General features: G+C 39.7%; 5 non-coding genes across 5 annotated transcripts; all 5 read left to right on the top strand.

Annotated features, from left to right (window-relative positions):
* The first annotated feature begins 332 nt into the window (after nt 1–332).
* LOC147730068 (small nucleolar RNA U3) lies at nt 333–548 on the top strand. Its single transcript, XR_015309010.1, has one exon. It is a non-coding gene; the product is annotated as a small nucleolar RNA U3 (small nucleolar RNA).
* Nucleotides 549–3,166: 2,618 nt separating this feature from the next.
* On the top strand, nt 3,167–3,382 carry LOC147730069 (small nucleolar RNA U3). Its single transcript, XR_015309145.1, has one exon. It is a non-coding gene; the product is annotated as a small nucleolar RNA U3 (small nucleolar RNA).
* A 2,620-nt stretch (nt 3,383–6,002) lies between these two features.
* LOC147730070 (small nucleolar RNA U3) lies at nt 6,003–6,218 on the top strand. Its single transcript, XR_015309090.1, has one exon. It is a non-coding gene; the product is annotated as a small nucleolar RNA U3 (small nucleolar RNA).
* A 2,618-nt stretch (nt 6,219–8,836) lies between these two features.
* Nucleotides 8,837–9,052, top strand: LOC147730071 (small nucleolar RNA U3). Its single transcript, XR_015309012.1, has one exon. It is a non-coding gene; the product is annotated as a small nucleolar RNA U3 (small nucleolar RNA).
* A 2,618-nt stretch (nt 9,053–11,670) lies between these two features.
* On the top strand, nt 11,671–11,886 carry LOC147730072 (small nucleolar RNA U3). Its single transcript, XR_015309146.1, has one exon. It is a non-coding gene; the product is annotated as a small nucleolar RNA U3 (small nucleolar RNA).
* The last annotated feature ends 836 nt before the right edge of the window (nt 11,887–12,722 follow it).

Below are 12,722 nucleotides of genomic sequence, written 5' to 3' on the forward strand. Positions count from 1 at the left end.
ATCTCTATGATATTGTGGCAACCACAGTTTTTTGAAGAATTTTCCAGCTTTCCCTCTGGTACAGCGTTGGGTCAGGAAGAGTCAGGTTGAATTTAATTGGTTGCTGATTTAAAATATGCAAATTTTAAAGCAGTGTCACCAGGATCTATTAAGTATGTTTTAATGTAAATAAATGCATATGCGTGTGTATCGGTAGAATGTTATTTCGTGGAGTAACAGACATGTTTATATTTATATGTTTTTATTTCAGTTGATGATGCCGAACCGTGTCTTACTGTAAGTAAGGAGGGTTTCCCCCCTTTCTGTCTGTGTGAGCGATAAACAGTTTTATTAAGACTATACTTTCAGGGATCATTTCTATAGTTTTTAACTGAGGAAATGTGATTGAAAGTGTTTGGTCTTCGCTAACCACGATGAAGAAATGAAGTGTTCTCTTCTGAGCGTGAAGTGAGTGAACAGTGTTGCATTTATGTAGCTGCTGTTTGCTATTGATGATCGTTCTTATTCCTTTCAAGAGGATTGGAGAAAGAGTACACAATCTGAGTGGTTAGCTACTTTATAGGGTGTAAGGAAGTCTATCCGTTCTTAATTTCTTGCTTAGTTTGTTATTTTTATAGTGTGCACTTTGGTTTATTTTTAATTGGCTGTTGAGTTCATGAATACTTAGTAGAAGCTGTTGAGCTTTTTTGGACTTGTGGTTTTTGCAAGAGCTTATCTTTGAAAAGCACTTCTCACCGTCAGTTGGTATTTTGGTATGTTATTTATAAAAAAAGGTTTGTTTTTTAGAACGTGGGGAGTGAAGAGTACTTTTTAAATGGACTGTGCGTATGAGCTATTTGTAGAGCCTAGGCTGCTGCAAGGCAACTACTGCTACTCAACGATTTAACACTCTTTCAATTCGACTGTTTAAAGGAACCTCCTAATGCTAGTTAAGCCTTTTAGACTAAGAGGAAGCGTAACACCCTGGTCACAGGTTATACAACTTACAAGGCTGCGGTGGATCATAGACTGCTGAGGATAAAAAACTCCTCCTTTGGTATTTGCTAAAGTTTTCACAGGAATTTGTGGAGTGCAAAGCAGAAGTAAAGGACTGTGTATGTTTACTTATCATTATGAAATCTTGTGTGCTCAGCACAAAAACTTGCAGCTCCCAACGAGCCCCCGTACAGCCCCTAGTACATCAAGGGCTTAATGTATTCAAACTTTGGAATTTTGAAGGATCCATTGGGGAGAATGGAGTGGCAACAATAAAAAATAATGGTCAAAACGAGCCACCTGCTCCAGCAAGTACCATTTTCTTGGTTCTCCTGCTTTAACTCAGAATATTCTTAATTCATAGACTGGAATGTTGTGATATCAAAATAGACTTTCTACCTCGGGTATCACATTGATTAAATACCCTATCCTCTCGATATAGAAGCTCAGCTTTAACTTGAGTCAAGAACTCAAACAGAGGGTATTTAAGGACCATTGTAGCCCCCTTTAGCGTTCCATTATGCTATATTCGAACACTGGAAGATTAGACCCTCATGTAGAGAATCGAAATATCAGCCGTTTGTAAATAGTAGGCTAAACCCTGTGCCTTGAAACTTCTAATGGTTCGAGCCCCGACTGCCACCATTTTGGATTTCCACCGTGCTGCGACGCCTAGGAAAAGAGCTAGGTGGGCTGGCGCCAGACCGTAAATTGTGAAGTTCACGGTGTGGTGACAGGCCAGGTGAATACCCATAGACTGTTCTTCTTGGTTTATGCAAGAGTCTGGGGCATTGCCCGACTGGTTTTCCAGCCATGGCCTCTTTTTACGTAAAACTTACACAGTTAAGACCTTATTGTGATAGCCTTTTAGCCTGCGGCAAGAGGCAATGGCGACCAGGAACGGTCCCCTTTCCTCTGTTTGTCCCTAGCCTTCAACTTTAGTCTATCATGCTGAATTAAAGTTTAGTTCGCTAACTAAAGACTGCAGCGGCAGGTTTTAATTATCTATCACTGATCTGCTGAGAGCTTAGCCAGGTGACAGAAAAAATTCTGTTGTGATATCTTCCTGTAACCCTTGGACAGCTTAGCATAGAGCTATAAAACTTTTTGTCGCGATATGTTATGAAGAATCAAGATTGAAGTAGAAATTGTAAGTGGTCCGAAGGTGTTGCAGATAAGTTCTGATCTAAAAAGGAAGGTCACAGGCAGAGTTTTTTTTTAAAACAACTGTCTACTGTTGACAGCTGTTCCTTTCTTCATTTAAGGATATGCTGGAAGACAGAAGTGTACACTGAAAAGTTCAATTCCGGGTTCTGATGAATATTAGGTACCAAACGTTTCCGGCAAGTATTCACTTCCCAGTGTAAAAAGTATTTTGCACAAAAAAAATAAACTATATTTTGGATACTTCTGTAGTTCCGAGAGGCTAAAAGTCTAGTAGCTTTAAAAACCCGCATAAATTCAAGCTGGGTGGTGGGACAAGTTGTTGTTCATGTGAACGCTTTCCTAGATAACCAGGAATTCAGGGCGCTACTGAAAGCGATAGGTTCCGTTATCTCCTGTAGTTGCTGAAAGCAGGTTTTCACAAAGTTTGGACCATCGCCGAAGGCCATCCTCAGCTTAGAGTCTTATATGTGAACTGGGGAACAGTTCGTTTTTTTGGGGTAACCGATCAAAGATGTTGACCTACATTTGATCTGTGGGGCAACTGTTCAAAATGTCAAGGTAGCTGTAATGCTACAACTTTTGTTTCCACACTTGCAAGCTTAGCAGGTCGCTTCACATGTGCTAGCGATCAGTGTCACTCTTTTGGCTGATTGACTGTTCCTAATCTAGACCAAATATTCCCATTAAAAATCATCTCTATGATATTGTGGAAACCACAGTTTTTTGAAGAATTTTCCAGCTTTCCCTCTGGTACAGCGTTGGGTCAGGAAGAGTCAGGTTGAATTTAATTGGTTGCTGATTTAAAATATGCAAATTTTAAAGCAGTGTCACCAGGATCTATTAAGTATGTTTTAATGTAAATAAATGCATATGCGTGTGTATCGGTAGAATGTTATTTCGTGGAGTAACAGATATGTTTATATTTATATGTTTTTATTTCAGTTGATGATGCCGAACCGTGTCTTACTGTAAGTAAGGAGGGTTTCCCCCCTTTCTGTCTGTGTGAGCGATAAACAGTTTTATTAAGACTATACTTTCAGGGATCATTTCTATAGTTTTTAACTGAGGAAATGTGATTGAAAGTGTTTGGTCTTCGCTAACCATGATGAAGAATTGAAGTGTTCTCTTCTGAGCGTGAAGTGAGTGAACAGTGTTGCATTTATGTAGCTGCTGTTTGCTATTGGTGATCGTTCTTATTCCTTTCAAGAGGATTGGAGAAAGAGTACACAATCTGAGTGGTTAGCTACTTTATAGGGTGTAAGGAAGTCTATCCGTTCTTAATTTCTTGCTTAGTTTGTTATTTTAATAGTGCACACTTTGGTTTATTTTTATTTAGCTGTTGAGTTCATGAATACTTAGTAGAAGCTGTTGAGCTTTTTTTGGACTTGTGTTTTTTGCAAGAGCTTATCTTTGAAAAGCACTTCTCACCGTCAGTTGGTATTTTGGTATGTTATTTATAAAAAAAGGTTTGTTTTTTAGAACGTGGGGAGTGAAGAGTACTTTTTAAATGGACTGTGCGTATGAGTTATTTGTAGAGCCTAGGCTGCTGCAAGGCAACTACTGCTACTCAACGATTTAACACTCTTTCAATTCGACTGTTTAAAGGAACCTCCTAATGCTAGTTAAGCCTTTTAGACTAAGAGGAAGCGTAACACCCTGGTCACAGGTTATACAACTTACAAGGCTGCGGTGGATCTTAGACTGCTGAGGATAAAAAACTCCTCCTTTGGTATTTGCTAAAGTTTTCACAGGAATTTGTGGAGTGCAAAGCAGAAGTAAAGGACTGTGTATGTTTACTTATCATTATGAAATCTTGTGTGCTCAGCACAAAAACTTGCTGCTCCCAACAAGCCCCCGTACAGCCCTTAGTACATCAAGGGCTTAATGTATTCGAACTTTGGAATTTTGAAGGATCCATTGGGGAGAATGGAGTTGCAACAATAAAAAATAATGGTCAAAACGAGCCACTGCTCCAGCAAGTACCATTTTCTTGGTTCTCCTGCTTTAACTCAGAATATTCTTAATTCATTGACTGGAATGTTGTGATATCAGAATAGACTTTCTACCTCGGGTATCACATTGATTAAATGCCCTATCCTTTCGATATAGAAGCTCAGCTTTAACTTGAGTCAAGAACTCAAACAGAGGGTATTTAAGGACCATTGAAGCCCCCTTTAGCGTTCCATTATGCTATATTCGAACACTGGAAGATTAGACCCTCATGTAGAGAATCGAAATATCAGCCGTTTGTAAATAGTAGGATAAACCCTGTGCCTTGAAACTTCTAATGGTTCGAGCCCGACTGCCACCATTTTGGATTTCCACCGTGCTGCGACGCCTAGGAAAAGAGCTAGGTGGGCTGGCGCCAGACCGTAAATTGTGGAAGTTCACGGTGTGGTGACAGGCCAGGTGAATACCCATAGACTGTTCTTCTTGGTTATGCAAGAGTCTGGGGCATTGCCCGACTGGTTTTCCAGCCATGGCCTCTTTTTACGTAAAACTTACACAGTTAAGACCTTATTGTGATAGCCTTTTAGCCTGCCGCAAGAGGCAATGGCGACCAGGAACGGTCCCCTTTCCTCTGTTTGTCACTAGCCTTCAACTTTAGTCTATCATGCTGAATTAAAGTTTAGTTCGCTAACTAAAGACTGCAGCGGCAGGTTTTCATTATCTATCACTGATCTGCTGAGAGCTTAGCCAGGTGACAGAAAAAATGCTGTTGTGATATCTTCCTGTAACCCTTGGACAGCTTAGCATAGAGTTATAAAACCTTTTGTCGCGATATGTTATGAAGAATCAAGATTGAAATAGAAATTGTAAGTGGTCCGAAGGTGTTGCAGATAAGTTCTGATCTAAAAAGGAAGGTCACAGGCAGAGTTTTTTTTTTTTAAACAACTGTCTACTGTTGACAGCTGTTCCTTTCTTCATTTAAGGATATGCTGGAAGACAGAAGTGTACACTGAAAAGTTCAATTCCGGGTTCTGATGAATATTAGGTACCAAACGTTTCCGGCAAGTATTCACTTCCCAGTGTAAAAAGTATTTTGCACAAAAAAACATAAACTATATTTTGGATACTTCTGTAGTTCCGAGAGGCTAAACGTCTAGTAGCTTTAAAAACCCGTATAAATTCAAGCTGGGTGGTAGGACAAGTTGTTGTTCATGTGAACGCTTTCCTAGATAACCAGGAATTCAGGGCGCTACTGAAAGCGATAGGTTCCGTTATCTCCTGTAGTTGCTGAAAGCAGGTTTTCACAAAGTTTGGACCATCGCCGAAGGCCATCCTCAGCTTAGAGTCTTATATGTGAACTGGGGAACAGTTCGTTTTTTGGGGGTAACCGATCAAAGATGTTGACCTACATTTGATCTGTGGGGCAACTGTTCAAAATGTCAAGGTAGCTGTAATGCTACAACTTTTGTTTCCACACTTGCAAGCTTAGCAGGTCGCTTCACATGTGCTAGCGATCAGTGTCACTCTTTTGGCTGATTGACTGTTCCTAATCTAGACCAAATATTCCCATTAAAAATGATCTCTATGATATTGTGGCAACCACAGTTTTTTGAAGAATTTTCCAGCTTTCCCTCTGGTACAGCGTTGGGTCAGGAAGAGTCAGGTTGAATTTAATTGGTTGCTGATTTAAAATATGCAAATTTTAAAGCAGTGTCACCAGGATCTATTAAGTATGTTTTAATGTAAATAAATGCATATGCGTGTGTATCGGTAGAATGTTATTTCGTGGAGTAACAGATATGTTTATATTTATATGTTTTTATTTCAGTTGATGATGCCGAACCGTGTCTTACTGTAAGTAAGGAGGGTTTCCCCCCTTTCTGTCCGTGTGAGCGATAAACAGTTTTATTAAGACTATACTTTCAGGGATCATTTCTATAGTTTTTAACTGAGGAAATGTGATTGAAAGTGTTTGGTCTTCGCTAACCACGATGAAGAATTGAAGTGTTCTCTTCTGAGCGTGAAGTGAGTGAACAGTGTTGCATTCATGTAGCTGCTGTTTGCTATTGATGATCGTTCTTATTCCTTTCAAGAGGATTGGAGAAAGTGTACACAATCTGAGTGGTTAGCTACTTTTTAGGGTGTAAGGAAGTCCATCCGTTCTTAATTTCTTGCTTAGTGTGTTATTTTTATAGTGTGCATTTTGGTTTATTTTTATTTAGCTGTTGAGTTCATGAATACTTAGTAGAAGCTGTTGAGCTTTTTTGGACTTGTGGTTTTTGCAAGAGCTTATCTTTGAAAAGCACTTCTCACCGTCAGTTGGTATTTTGGTATGTTATTTATAAAAAAAGGTTTGTTTTTTAGAACGTGGGGAGTGAAGAGTACTTTTTAAATGGACTGTGCGTATGAGCTATTTGTAGAGCCTAGGCTGCTGCAAGGCAACTACTGCTACTCAACGATTTAACACTCTTTCAATTCGACTGTTTAAAGGAACCTCCTAATGCTAGTTAAGCCTTTTAGACTAAGAGGAAGCGTAACACCCTGGTCACAGGTTATACAACTTACAAGGCTGCGGTGGATCATAGACTGCTGAGGATAAAAAACTCCTCCTTTGGTATTTGCTAAAGTTTTCACAGGAATTTGTGGAGTGCAAAGCAGAAGTAAAGGACTGTGTATGTTTACTTATCATTATGAAATCTTGTGTGCTCAGCACAAAAACTTGCAGCTCCCAACGAGCCCCCGTACAGCCCCTAGTACATCAAGGGCTTAATGTATTCAAACTTTGGAATTTTGAAGGATCCATTGGGGAGAATGGAGTGGCAACAATAAAAAATAATGGTCAAAACGAGCCACCTGCTCCAGCAAGTACCAATTTCTTGGTTCTCCTGCTTTAACTCAGAATATTCGTAATTCATAGACTGGAATGTTGTGATATCAAAATAGACTTTCTACCTCGGGTATCACATTGATTAAATACCCTTCCTCTCGATATAGAAGCTCAGCTTTAACTTGAGTCAAGAACTCAAACAGAGGGTATTTAAGGACCATTGTAGCCCCCTTTAGCGTTCCATTATGCTATATTCGAACACTGGAAGATTAGACCCTCATGTAGAGAATCGAAATATCAGCCGTTTGTAAATAGTAGGATAAACCCTGTGCCTTGAAACTTCTAATGGTTCGAGCCCCGACTGCCACCATTTTGGATTTCCACCGTGCTGCGACGCCTACGGAAAAGAGCTAGGTGGGCTGGCGCCAGACCGTAAATTGTGGAAGTTCACGGTGTGGTGACAGGCCAGGTGAATACCCATAGACTGTTCTTCTTGGTTATGCAAGAGTCTGGGGCATTGCCCGACTGGTTTTCCAGCCATGGCCTCTTTTTACGTAAAACTTACACAGTTAAGACCTTATTGTGAAAGCCTTTTAGCTTGCCGCAAGAGGCAATGGCGACCAGGAACGGTCCCCTTTCCTCTGTTTGTCACGAGCCTTCAACTTTAGTCTATCATGCTGAATTAAAGTTTAGTTCGCTAACTAAAGACTGCAGCGGCAGGTTTTAATTATCTATCACTGATCTGCTGAGAGCTTAGCCAGGTGACAGAAAAAATGCTGTTGTGATATCTTCCTGTAACCCTTGGACAGCTTAGCATAGAGTTATAAAACCTTTTGTCGCGATATGTTATGAAGAATCAAGATTGAAATAGAAATTGTAAGTGGTCCGAAGGTGTTGCAGATAAGTTCTGATCTAAAAAGGAAGGTCACAGGCAGAGTTTTTTTTTTAAACAACTGTCTACTGTTGACAGCTGTTCCTTTCTTCATTTAAGGATATGCTGGAAGACAGAAGTGTACACTGAAAAGTTCAATTCCGGGTTCTGATGAATATTAGGTACCAAACGTTTCCGGCAAGTATTCACTTCCCAGTGTAAAAAGTATTTTGCACAAAAAAAATAAACTATATTTTGGATACTTCTGTAGTTCCGAGAGGCTAAAAGTCTAGTAGCTTTAAAAACCAGCATAAATTCAAGCTGGGTGATAGGACAAGTTGTTGTTCATGTGAACGCTTTCCTAGATAACCAGGAATTCAGGGCGCTACTGAAAGCGATAGGTTCCGTTATCTCCTGTAGTTGCTGAAAGCAGGTTTTCACAAAGTTTGGACCATCGCCGAAGGCCATCCTCAGCTTAGAGTCTTATATGTGAACTGGGGAACAGTTCGTTTTTTTGGGGTAACCGATCAAAGATGTTGACCTACATTTGATCTGTGGGGCAACTGTTCAAAATGTCAAGGTAACTGTAATGCTACAACTTTTGTTTCCACACTTGCAAGCTTAGCAGGTCGCTTCACATATGCTAGCGATCAGTGTCACTCTTTTGGCTGATTGACTGTTCCTAATCTAGACCAAATATTCCCATTAAAAATGATCTCTATGATATTGTGGCAACCACAGTTTTTTGAAGAATTTTCCAGCTTTCCCTCTGGTACAGCGTTGGGTCAGGAAGAGTCAGGTTGAATTTAATTGGTTGCTGATTTAAAATATGCAAATTTTAAAGCAGTGTCACCAGGATCTATTAAGTATGTTTTAATGTAAATAAATGCATATGCGTGTGTATCGGTAGAATGTTATTTCGTGGAGTAACAGACATGTTTATATTTATATGTTTTTATTTCAGTTGATGATGCCGAACCGTGTCTTACTGTAAGTAAGGAGGGTTTCCCCCCTTTCTGTCTGTGTGAGCGATAAACAGTTTTATTAAGACTATACTTTCAGGGATCATTTCTATAGTTTTTAACTGAGGAAATGTGATTGAAAGTGTTTGGTCTTCGCTAACCACGATGAAGAAATGAAGTGTTCTCTTCTGAGCGTGAAGTGAGTGAACAGTGTTGCATTTATGTAGCTGCTGTTTGCTATTGATGATCGTTCTTATTCCTTTCAAGAGGATTGGAGAAAGAGTACACAATCTGAGTGGTTAGCTACTTTATAGGGTGTAAGGAAGTCTATCCGTTCTTAATTTCTTGCTTAGTTTGTTATTTTTATAGTGTGCACTTTGGTTTATTTTTAATTGGCTGTTGAGTTCATGAATACTTAGTAGAAGCTGTTGAGCTTTTTTGGACTTGTGGTTTTTGCAAGAGCTTATCTTTGAAAAGCACTTCTCACCGTCAGTTGGTATTTTGGTATGTTATTTATAAAAAAAGGTTTGTTTTTTAGAACGTGGGGAGTGAAGAGTACTTTTTAAATGGACTGTGCGTATGAGCTATTTGTAGAGCCTAGGCTGCTGCAAGGCAACTACTGCTACTCAACGATTTAACACTCTTTCAATTCGACTGTTTAAAGGAACCTCCTAATGCTAGTTAAGCCTTTTAGACTAAGAGGAAGCGTAACACCCTGGTCACAGGTTATACAACTTACAAGGCTGCGGTGGATCATAGACTGCTGAGGATAAAAAACTCCTCCTTTGGTATTTGCTAAAGTTTTCACAGGAATTTGTGGAGTGCAAAGCAGAAGTAAAGGACTGTGTATGTTTACTTATCATTATGAAATCTTGTGTGCTCAGCACAAAAACTTGCAGCTCCCAACGAGCCCCCGTACAGCCCCTAGTACATCAAGGGCTTAATGTATTCAAACTTTGGAATTTTGAAGGATCCATTGGGGAGAATGGAGTGGCAACAATAAAAAATAATGGTCAAAACGAGCCACCTGCTCCAGCAAGTACCATTTTCTTGGTTCTCCTGCTTTAACTCAGAATATTCTTAATTCATAGACTGGAATGTTGTGATATCAAAATAGACTTTCTACCTCGGGTATCACATTGATTAAATACCCTATCCTCTCGATATAGAAGCTCAGCTTTAACTTGAGTCAAGAACTCAAACAGAGGGTATTTAAGGACCATTGTAGCCCCCTTTAGCGTTCCATTATGCTATATTCGAACACTGGAAGATTAGACCCTCATGTAGAGAATCGAAATATCAGCCGTTTGTAAATAGTAGGCTAAACCCTGTGCCTTGAAACTTCTAATGGTTCGAGCCCCGACTGCCACCATTTTGGATTTCCACCGTGCTGCGACGCCTAGGAAAAGAGCTAGGTGGGCTGGCGCCAGACCGTAAATTGTGAAGTTCACGGTGTGGTGACAGGCCAGGTGAATACCCATAGACTGTTCTTCTTGGTTTATGCAAGAGTCTGGGGCATTGCCCGACTGGTTTTCCAGCCATGGCCTCTTTTTACGTAAAACTTACACAGTTAAGACCTTATTGTGATAGCCTTTTAGCCTGCGGCAAGAGGCAATGGCGACCAGGAACGGTCCCCTTTCCTCTGTTTGTCCCTAGCCTTCAACTTTAGTCTATCATGCTGAATTAAAGTTTAGTTCGCTAACTAAAGACTGCAGCGGCAGGTTTTAATTATCTATCACTGATCTGCTGAGAGCTTAGCCAGGTGACAGAAAAAATTCTGTTGTGATATCTTCCTGTAACCCTTGGACAGCTTAGCATAGAGCTATAAAACTTTTTGTCGCGATATGTTATGAAGAATCAAGATTGAAGTAGAAATTGTAAGTGGTCCGAAGGTGTTGCAGATAAGTTCTGATCTAAAAAGGAAGGTCACAGGCAGAGTTTTTTTTTAAAACAACTGTCTACTGTTGACAGCTGTTCCTTTCTTCATTTAAGGATATGCTGGAAGACAGAAGTGTACACTGAAAAGTTCAATTCCGGGTTCTGATGAATATTAGGTACCAAACGTTTCCGGCAAGTATTCACTTCCCAGTGTAAAAAGTATTTTGCACAAAAAAAATAAACTATATTTTGGATACTTCTGTAGTTCCGAGAGGCTAAAAGTCTAGTAGCTTTAAAAACCCGCATAAATTCAAGCTGGGTGGTGGGACAAGTTGTTGTTCATGTGAACGCTTTCCTAGATAACCAGGAATTCAGGGCGCTACTGAAAGCGATAGGTTCCGTTATCTCCTGTAGTTGCTGAAAGCAGGTTTTCACAAAGTTTGGACCATCGCCGAAGGCCATCCTCAGCTTAGAGTCTTATATGTGAACTGGGGAACAGTTCGTTTTTTTGGGGTAACCGATCAAAGATGTTGACCTACATTTGATCTGTGGGGCAACTGTTCAAAATGTCAAGGTAGCTGTAATGCTACAACTTTTGTTTCCACACTTGCAAGCTTAGCAGGTCGCTTCACATGTGCTAGCGATCAGTGTCACTCTTTTGGCTGATTGACTGTTCCTAATCTAGACCAAATATTCCCATTAAAAATCATCTCTATGATATTGTGGAAACCACAGTTTTTTGAAGAATTTTCCAGCTTTCCCTCTGGTACAGCGTTGGGTCAGGAAGAGTCAGGTTGAATTTAATTGGTTGCTGATTTAAAATATGCAAATTTTAAAGCAGTGTCACCAGGATCTATTAAGTATGTTTTAATGTAAATAAATGCATATGCGTGTGTATCGGTAGAATGTTATTTCGTGGAGTAACAGATATGTTTATATTTATATGTTTTTATTTCAGTTGATGATGCCGAACCGTGTCTTACTGTAAGTAAGGAGGGTTTCCCCCCTTTCTGTCTGTGTGAGCGATAAACAGTTTTATTAAGACTATACTTTCAGGGATCATTTCTATAGTTTTTAACTGAGGAAATGTGATTGAAAGTGTTTGGTCTTCGCTAACCATGATGAAGAATTGAAGTGTTCTCTTCTGAGCGTGAAGTGAGTGAACAGTGTTGCATTTATGTAGCTGCTGTTTGCTATTGGTGATCGTTCTTATTCCTTTCAAGAGGATTGGAGAAAGAGTACACAATCTGAGTGGTTAGCTACTTTATAGGGTGTAAGGAAGTCTATCCGTTCTTAATTTCTTGCTTAGTTTGTTATTTTAATAGTGCGCACTTTGGTTTATTTTTATTTAGCTGTTGAGTTCATGAATACTTAGTAGAAGCTGTTGAGCTTTTTTTGGACTTGTGTTTTTTGCAAGAGCTTATCTTTGAAAAGCACTTCTCACCGTCAGTTGGTATTTTGGTATGTTATTTATAAAAAAAGGTTTGTTTTTTAGAACGTGGGGAGTGAAGAGTACTTTTTAAATGGACTGTGCGTATGAGTTATTTGTAGAGCCTAGGCTGCTGCAAGGCAACTACTGCTACTCAACGATTTAACACTCTTTCAATTCGACTGTTTAAAGGAACCTCCTAATGCTAGTTAAGCCTTTTAGACTAAGAGGAAGCGTAACACCCTGGTCACAGGTTATACAACTTACAAGGCTGCGGTGGATCTTAGACTGCTGAGGATAAAAAACTCCTCCTTTGGTATTTGCTAAAGTTTTCACAGGAATTTGTGGAGTGCAAAGCAGAAGTAAAGGACTGTGTATGTTTACTTATCATTATGAAATCTTGTGTGCTCAGCACAAAAACTTGCTGCTCCCAACAAGCCCCCGTACAGCCCTTAGTACATCAAGGGCTTAATGTATTCGAACTTTGGAATTTTGAAGGATCCATTGGGGAGAATGGAGTTGCAACAATAAAAAATAATGGTCAAAACGAGCCACTGCTCCAGCAAGTACCATTTTCTTGGTTCTCCTGCTTTAACTCAGAATATTCTTAATTCATTGACTGGAATGTTGTGATATCAGAATAGACTTTCTACCTCGGGTATC

The sequence above is a fragment of the Lissotriton vulgaris genome, chromosome 2_1 (assembly GCF_964263255.1).
Source record: "Lissotriton vulgaris chromosome 2_1, aLisVul1.2, whole genome shotgun sequence".
Lineage (NCBI taxonomy): Eukaryota > Metazoa > Chordata > Amphibia > Caudata > Salamandridae > Lissotriton > Lissotriton vulgaris.